Here is a 9773-nt window from a genome sequence, read left to right on the forward strand (position 1 = left end):
AACTGTGTATCACTCTCAACTGCTGAATCTGAATACATTGCTGCTGGATCTTGCTGCGCTCAGCTTCTATGGATGAAGCAAACTCTCAAGGACTATGGCATCAATCTGAAACAAGTACCTCTCTTCTGCGACAACGAAAGCGCCATCAAGATTGCCAACAATCCAGTCCAGCACTCGAAGACAAAGCACATTGAAATTCGTCATCACTTTCTCAGAGATCATGTCATGAAGAAAGATATTGACATCATTCACGTCAACTCTGAAGAGCAACTGGCAGATATCTTCACAAAGCCCTTGGATGAGAAAAGGTTTTGCAAGTTACGGTGTGAGCTAAATATCTTGGAATCCTCAAATGTCCTGTAATCAGGCACACATCCTAACACTTATGCATGTTGATGACTTAGATGTGCAACACACGAAGTAAAGTATATCTTCAATCAATGAAGACTTACATTCTGAGTGTGAATACATTAACATGGAATTTGACTTCGGAGCGCCACGATAATTGTGCGCCGTGTCTGGGTCTAATACTTCCTATACGGTGGTTAACGCCACCACCAAATTTCTTGGTTTGAAGTGTTTCGCTCATGGCGTTATTATTATTGCAATGTCTTCACATTTGGTTTGTCTTCATATTTCAACTTATCTTGATGATTTGATTGCTTTCTGATATACATACTACTATTCTGTCCTCTACAGCATTCACTTATAGATATGTCTTCCTTGTTGAATCTTTTGAACTAAGTGAATGTGATCAGACCCTAATCTCTCTATGCTTTCTATCTCAAACTCTAACTGTCCAAATCATATGCATTATATTGAAACTGTCGAATGTCTTCTCTGCATCCTTGTCAGCAGAAGACACAGTGACAAACATTAAGTCTTTTTAAATGATTCATCCTTATTGTTTGAAATCCGGAGAAGCCGGAACAACCATCCGACAAACTTGGCGGGCGTGGGAACGTGGGACAACTCTGAGTATGTTGCATGCTTGCCACGTGCCCCTCAGATGTGAACAGGCAGGGGCACCTGCGTAATTGCGCTATGCCGCACACCTTCCTTATAAATACATGTCCCCTGCGGTCAAGAAAACCTTCTTCCACCTCTCCACCTCGTCAAAACCCTAGCGCCACCGCTAGCTCGCAACAACGCCGGCGACGAAGCGCTTAGCTGCCGCGACTTCTCCGACGCCGTCCTCACGCCGGTCGCGGACATCGTCCTCTCCGCCGCCGCCGTAGGTGTCCTCCGTCGCCAAGTTAGGGCACGGTGGATTGAACTGCTCGGTCTCCTATTCATCCCATCTAGCAGTTCTTCGTGTGGTAAATATAACTCTATTTTTACCATCTTTTTGATCCTCAATGATTCATCCTATTTACCAAAATTGGTTTCTGCCTATACAATGTTAGATCTATTCTGTCTGCATCTCATACTGCCTAGTATATTCACTTAAGCTTCATATCTAGTTAGATTCCTCACTTGTACTTATTCACGGATTCGTACAAATCTGGAACCAACTCTCAACATATAAGTGAATGTCTTCGCATCATGAGGTCAATGTCTTCAAACTGATTTATCTTCAAAATCTTCTGAGAATGCATATGACCTCTTCCCCTTCCCTCGCATCTCTAATGCTGTCACAGGTACATGTCCGTGGGAGAATCCCTTGGTTCTCATAGTCTGCATTCGTTTGCAGAATTCTTACAGCAACACATTAACTCTCCCGAAGCCAGTTCCTGTTTGACCAGCAAGCGAAAGCCCTTTGAAGCCTTTGAACGTATTGAAGCCATTCAGTTTGAAGTTCATGGCTGCAGAGAAATCAGTAAGGAAGGGTGGCAGACAGCGTCGAGGGGGAACATCAAAAGATTTGCCTGATGACCTCGCAGAAATTTACAAGACAGATCCTGAAGAGGATTATAATCAGCGCAAGACACGAATCCAATGGATTCGACGATATTGGGCTGAACAATGGTTCAAATACAAGTTCGTGACCCAGGAATACGCTGAGAAGAATGCTATCAAAAGTCCTTGGGGTGATATTCTCTATCGAGGCCTTCCACCCAAGAACAGAGCTGAAGCTATTGCACAGGATTTCTATCCTTGTATGGTCCGTGGACCTCAGCCTGAAAATGCCGACCCATCATCATTGCTCTGGTGTCGTGACGATAATCTCTTCAAGCGCAACTTCCAGCATGCAAAGGCATCGGCCAAGGAAAACAAGAAGTCATTGGGATTAGACTTCAACCCTGGTCCCTCTGCTCCCCGTGCTGACGGCTCACGTGATGCAGAACCCAATGTCATCGGCCCCTTTTCAAACCTTGATGGCCTCATCACTTACATCTTGGTCCAAGGTGCCAAGTGGATCATTCTGATAATGATGCTGACACTGATGAAGCCCCAGCTCCTCCTCCAAAGCCGCAGAAGCTAAAGAAGACTAAGGCTTCACATCAGCTGCTCCTCCAAAAGCTTCACGTGCGAAGCCACTGGCCACTGCACCTCCTGAAGACAGTGTGCAGTCTGAAGATCTATCACGCATCTCCAAGAAGACGGAGAAGAAAAGAAAATCGTCAAGAATATTGATCAGACATTGACTCCTGCTGCCATTCTGCGTGAAGAGCACATTGATCTGTCCAGCGATGAAGATCTTGCAGATGATGCTCTTGAGCAACTGATCAAGAGCAAGGAAGAAGCAGAGATCTTCAATAATTTGCCTCTCTTTGATGTGGCAATCATCCATAACTTCATTGATGAGTGGTTTGACACCCCAAATCTCAGCTTTGATGATCTGCAACTTCCCATTGGCCTCAGCGTCTCCTTCAATGGCGCCATTGCTTCTGAGCTAGCTATTGCTCAGCACATCGTTGAACTGAAGCACAAGATCGACTATGAGAAAGCTCAGTTCAAGAAGCATGTGGCCACGCTCAGCGTGCAAGATGTCAAAAACTTCAAGATCATGCTGCACGAGCTCAAAGAAGCCTTTCACAAGAAGCGCGAAGAAGCTCGAGGCTCTCGAGAGCGCATGAAGAATCTGGCTGACAAGTGTGTGCTAGCCTACAATGAGGCTGAGAAGTGCAAGGCTCTTGGTCGTCTTGGCATTGACCCCAGAATGGCTGCAAAGAAGAAGAAGCTATCAACTGTCCAACCTACACCTTCAAGGCAGGATGAACCTCGCATAGTCTTCCCATGCAGCATGACTGGCTTGAAGCCAAAGGCCATGTCAACCGCTTTAGAACTGAAGAAGACAAGGGTTGCAGAGGCTGAAGCCAGAAAAAGGAAAACCTCAGAAGCCTCTGATGCTGCTCCCTCCAAGAAGAAGCGCAAGACCAAGAAGAATCGGGCTGCTCCCACAGAGCCCTTAGTTGTTGAACCTATCTCAGTGGTTCGTCCTGCATCTGCACACCAAGAACTATGAATGATTGTTCATGAGCATGCTTCCACAGAGGCTCATGAAGCTGAAGACATTCCAGCAGTTGATCCCATCGCTGTTGAAGACATTGGTCACCATGACAATGTTGAAAATGGTGAAGTTCTTCCTCAGATCGAGCACAACTTGGTATCATCGCCTGTTCTCACGAACAGCGAAATCATCAGCATTGGTCGTCCTCTGACGCCAATTGCTCAGGATGCATCATGGGCTGATCACCCACAACCACAAGACTCCCCAAGTACTCCCCAACAACAACAGGTTACACCACCTGTGCAAGAAGAAGAGGATGAGGCCCAGCCAACTCCATCTCCAAAGGCGTCGCCTGTCTTACAAAGGCTTTGCAAACGACCAAGGCCTCAAGTCCCTCTTCCAAGTGTTCCAAAAGGAGAAGTGCACCACCAATCTTTTGCACGTCAAGTGTTTCCAGAAGCCACTCCAACTGTGAATATCTCTGTGTCTGAAGCCAAAGCTGCTGAAGACAATTCGGCTGCATCAGCCGATGACAAACATGAAGAAAAATGTGTCCCTACTCCCCCATTACTAAAGTGGAGGTTGAAAATCTTGAGGCTGCCACTACCAACACAAATGAAGCCAATGACGTAGTCATGACTGAAGCAAGTGTGGAGCCTGCACCAATCACTATGCCAAAAGCCAATGCTGCAACTGATCCTTAAGCTTCTGTTGTGCAGCCTGAAGCCACTGTTGTTGCCACTGCTCCTGTTCCGCCACCAAGGGCCCATACTATTGAGCAAGCATACAACCATGGCCAGCTAATCACTGTCAGATGGCCCGTTCTGGTCCCTCCGCCCCATGTCTCTGGTCCTCAGTTTGATTATCATATTGAGCATAGGCCTCAGGTCCAGAAACCAAAGCCAAGACTGCCAAGGTTTCCAGGTACTGCCACCTCTATAGGGTCCTTCAATGCAAATGGCTTCAAAAGCCACACACCTTCTTTGACAGCGCAAAGAACCCCTACTCAAGGCCAAGAATATCATCTGATCATTTCTGGAGTCATCAGCAACGAAGCTATTACTCCTGCGTTCTGTATGATCAAGGGCGCATTTTCCCTCATATGTGCCTCGACACTGAAGCCATTGCTGGACTGCCATGCTTAGAAGAAGCACTTGACTGCTTTCGTGATGCAGGTCTGCTCAGCTTTGTGACAGACAAAGAACATTGGAATGAGCAACTTTTGCTTCAATTCTATGCTACCCTCCACATTCACGGCTACAACAGGGATACAAAGACATGGGTTCTCGAGTGGATGACAGGAAATGTTCATCATGAAGCCAAAGCTCTTGACATCATTGAGCTTACAGGGTTATCCACTCCCGGAGAGCTGTACGAACCTGATTGTCAACTCCACCGCAATGCACTAGAGAGCATCTTCCATAAGCCAGAGCCCAACATGAGCCAGATGTTGAGCATGATGAAGCCTTGCCACATGACGCTGAATACCCAAAGGAGTTCTTTGTTGATGACCTTGAGTATCTGCCTCGCACAATATATCACATCATCAGGCGGACTCTATGGCCTATCAAAGGGCATTCATCAGCTGCAAAACTTGAAGGAGCCATGAAGACATTGGTCTTTTACATCCTCAATGGCATCATCTTCAATGCACAAGAATTTTTCCTCCCGCAACTAGCTGCATCTGGATCTGACCTTTTTGGCCTGAAATTCTATGCTCCATGGGTCATGCGCCTCATCAAGCTACACTCTGCTATCAACTATCAGCCCTCTGCTCGCAATCATATGATCTTTCTACCAGAGGTTGATATGTCAGTTGAAGCCATATACCCTGAGCCTGCCAAGAAGCCTCTTTGTCTTCAAAATGCTGAACACCAAAGCTTCACTCAGCCCATGGAAGGATTCCAAGCAGCGACTCGTGTCTATCCAATGGCTGGGAACACTCGTCTGCCTCATCGTGCACCAACTGAAGCTACTAAGAGCACAATTGCCCAAAGGCCTAAGAAGCGCTCTCGCGTCCTAAATGACCGAGAACTTCTTGTGGCACTGCATCAGAAACAAGACAAGCATCACTTTTGGCTCAAGCGACAGATGCAAAGCCTCTTGGTGGACATCAATCGCATTCGAAATCTTTCCACCAAGAATGCCTTTGTCACTCACGAGACCTGTCGGCGATCATGGAAGAGTTTGACGCTGCTCAGTGCTGAAGCAGATCTTCAAGACGATGGCTTCACTGGAAGATTCAAGTTTGACTCCACTCCTCCACGGAATGATGTCCTACGTCGAACTCCATCCCTTGAAGACTCTGACTATTCTTCCTCCGCGGCAACTGTGAATGCCAAAGTGATCGATGATGAAGACGATGCTACTTCACCGCCCCCTACTTCTGCACGCATCGACACTGCACCAAGTTCGTCTGTGCTGCCAACCAACAACGACAACCCTGCTGCTTCACCTACTCCTCATGAGGACGAGTAGATGCTCTATGTCTTCAAACCTTTTTGGTCATTACTGACAAAAGGGGGAGAAGCATATGAGTTTCATAGTCTTCAAGCGGGTTCGTATGGGCGGTTGCTTTATATTTTGCCTAGTGTTTACAACTCTTGCTTTTGATACATTCTGTTCTTTGAGTTGTAACACTTAAACTCGATGGTCGTCTGCTACTTATTTGCTTTTCCATGTGCGATGATAACTTCCGCACTTAGATCATTCTGCAGACGTCCATTTTTCATTATGCATGTCATTCACTTAGTTACATCATCTCATGCATGATGAATTATCTTCATAAGTTCAAGAGGATCTCCACAAGTACAACCTGCCATGTGCATTTGCATTCCAAAGCAAATTACTTATATGCACATCTTCAGGGGGAGCCTTAGCCACTTAATCCTATCCTTTACAATTTCACATACTTTATCCCCGTTGAAAACTTCAACCAGTTTGTCATCAATCACCAAAAAGGGGGAGATTGTAAGTGCATCTAGTGCCACCCCTAGTTGGTTTTGGAGTATTGACGACAAAGTTGCAGGATAACGCAGGTAGTGTCCCTCATTGATTCAGTTTACCTACCGGAGATGACCCCTAAAAATGTATGAAGACATTGACGACAATGGTGGTATGTGAAGATATTCATATTGAAGACTATGACATGAGAAGACAATGAGTGAAGACTATGGAGTGCGAAGACTGTGTTGTTTCGCTGTTTCCTTTTCTTCTTTGTTGAGTCATAGGAACCACCGTACTGTTAAGTGGGGTCCAAGTGAACAAAGTCAGAATGACTGAAGTGATGCTCAACCCAAATCCTATGTCTTCGAGTGAAGACAATGAGAGCAAATCTTATCCAGAGCTGGATAAGTCAGCTTTGCTTGTAGCCCAAGTAAAGTTGCCGTGTGTGTTTGAAATCTGACCGTTGGAACACGTGTCAGTTCCTTAGTGACCCAGGGTCATTTCAGACATATCAGGTCGGGTTGCCTTGTGGCTATAAATAGCCCACCCCCTACACCATAAATTGGTGGCTGCTCAGAGTTAGTTTACGGCTTTTATCGTTAGAGAGCAACCCACCTCGAAGCCTTTGAGAGAGAGAAATCCTTGCGAGGACAAAGCCCAAACACCCAGAGCCAAAGAGTGTTAGGCATCACTGAAGTCTTTCTGTCTGAGTGACCTGAAGACTTATTACACTTGAGGACTGTGTATCCTCGAGCCGGTTAGGCGTCGCGTTCTGAGCATCCAAGAGTCATTGTGGATCGCCGGTGAACAAAGTCTGTGAAGGTTCGGAAGTCTACCTTGAAGACTTACCAGAGTGATTGGGCGAGGACTGTGTGTCCTTAGCTCAAGGGGAATAAGGTGAAGACGCGGTCTTCTGAGTTAAATCTCAGCCTCCCTAACCAGATGTACAGTTGTCACAGCAACTGGAACTGGTCCAACAGATCCTGTGTCTTCAACAAGTGACTGGTTCTATCCTCTAACCCCCTTTACCTTAAGTTTGTCTTCGTGAAGTCATTGCCTATTTGTCATACCTGTTTGACTTCATTGCTTGACTACTATCGTTGATTGGCTTCATACTATCTTCCATCCTGATCCTTACTACCAAGCTACCATTAGTCTTTGTACTTTCACGTTATTGCATACTTGACTATGGTTTGCTTGTTGTAGTTTATCTTCCGCTGCATATTAATTAGGTCATTTCTATTGCTTGTCTTCGAAACTTCCACGTTTTGAAGACTTTGATAAAAGTCGCCTATTCACCCCCCTCTAGTCGATAACTAGCACTTTCACAGTCCAGACTGGAAGTATCCTACAGTGTTAACTATGTACTTCAACAAGAACTTACCGTGTGCCTCATCAAGCCGCTTGTTGACTAGGTCAAGCTCTTCATCGAAGCGTTTAAGCTTCCGATCCATCTCCTCTGGGGCAGCAGCATTAGCAGCCGCGGCTAAGGATGATGCCTGCGATATCAAATCAATCACGACACTTTAAAAGTTGGCCTACGGATATTTGACCCTTTGCAAGGTTTTTTGCAAACCTCACAGAGTTTCAGGGGCTGTTATATATATACAACCTGCTCAAACTTTCACTAAAAAAGTAAAGACCGTTTTTTCAGGAAAAGTACATTACTTGACTCACCTCAAAGCCTATTAGGGCCCTTGATGGCGTCATTCGGTCTGGTTTGGATGGACCGAATACCCCTTAGAACCGCACCCATGAGGGCGCGGTGCCCGTCGATGATGACGGAGTTCTTTACCAGCTCCTCCAGCACGTCCGGCCAGCCCGTCACCGCCTGGTTGTTGGTGTCCGGCGCGGCTCGCGGGACCTCAACCCCCTCCCCATCGGAAGGCGGAACCGACACGTGTGAAGGCATTGGGGGCTTAGGTGCGGCCGGCTGGGAGGGTCCGAACGGCCCGGATTCTCCTCCTGCATTAGCCAGGAGGGACGCACCCTCCTGGTCTTCGGTGACCGAGGCGTCAGCCTCGGCCATGGTGGCATCGCCCTCCTCCCCCGTGTTCGGATGCGGAGGGGTCCTCGGGACATCACTTCCCCGACTTCTTTGGGGATCAAGGGAGGTGTAGAGCACGACGCGGATCCGCTGCCCGCCAATTCGGCGGGCGGAGACGTCCCCTCCGAGGACTGCTCGGCGGGGTGGTTGCGCAGAGGGCTGTGACATCATACAATCATCTTCCATGAGTAAGGGACTGTTGAAAATAAAGCAACTAAAAACTCCAAAATCGTACCTGGCAGCAGGGGGCTTGACCCTAGGTTCCCTATCCGGAACCTTCTCGAACACCATAGACTCCTCTTCAGAGTCCGAACTATCAAACAGGATCAGCTCGGGCCTGCACTACCTCTTCTCAGCCTGAGGAGGCTGCTCCTCCTCAACATCCCCGGACGTCACCCTCTTCTTGGAGTAGGAGGAGGCGCTCTCCTCCTCGTCCTCCTCCTCATCCCCATCTTGGGCAGACGGGGCGGTAGTGTCTCCGGACTTGTTGTCCGGACGACCTCTTCGGCGGAGGCCCTCTCTGGTCTCTGGTAAATCCTTCTTCTTCTTCCCCTTCTTTTCTCGCGCCTTGTAAGGCGTCGCGACCAGCAACCCTTCCAGTTGAGCCGATCGAGGCCCTTCGGGTAGAGGAGTCGGGCTACTGATCTTCTCGGACTTTTTGAGCCAACCCTAAAAAAAGCAAGCAGATGTTTAGACCGGATTTTGTGCAGTACGCCCTCCCGAATATGGACTAGGGAAGGGGTCAATGACCTTCTTCGGTTGGCTTGCGGCGTCGAGGCCGATGTCTTCATTCTCAGCCAGCCAGTCCTCCTGAGACTTGAGCAGACCCCACACTTTGTCGTGGGTTGTCCCGTAGAGGTACTGCACGGTGGCCGGGTCATAAGACTTGTAAGCCCACATGGGGCTGGCCCTTTGCTGGCAAGGAAGGAGTTGGCGTCTGAGCATTATCTGGACCATGTTGGTCAGCTTGGCGCCGGTCTCCATCACGCTAACGACGTGCTTCTGCAGCATCTTCACCTCACCAGCGGACCCCCAGTTAGGGCCCTTTCGGGTCCACAAGGTCAATCTCGTTGGGGGGCCGAATCTGAATTCGGGAGCAGCCGCCCAGGCCGCATCCCTTGGTTCTATGATATAGAACCACTCCTTTTGCCATAGCTTGATAGTGTCAATAAACCGACCCTCCGGCCATTGGACTCGGGTCAACTTACTGATCATGGCTCGGCCGCAGTCCGCCTGGGCGCTGCTAACCACCTTAGGCTTGACGTTGAACACCTTCAGCCACAGGCCGAAGTGCGGCTAAACCCGCAGCAGGGCCTCAAAGACGATGATGAAGGCCGAAATATGGAGGAGGGAGTTGAGGGCTAGATCATGGAAATCTAGCCCATA

This window comes from Triticum aestivum, chromosome 2B (genome assembly GCF_018294505.1).
Source record: "Triticum aestivum cultivar Chinese Spring chromosome 2B, IWGSC CS RefSeq v2.1, whole genome shotgun sequence".
Lineage (NCBI taxonomy): Eukaryota > Viridiplantae > Streptophyta > Magnoliopsida > Poales > Poaceae > Triticum > Triticum aestivum.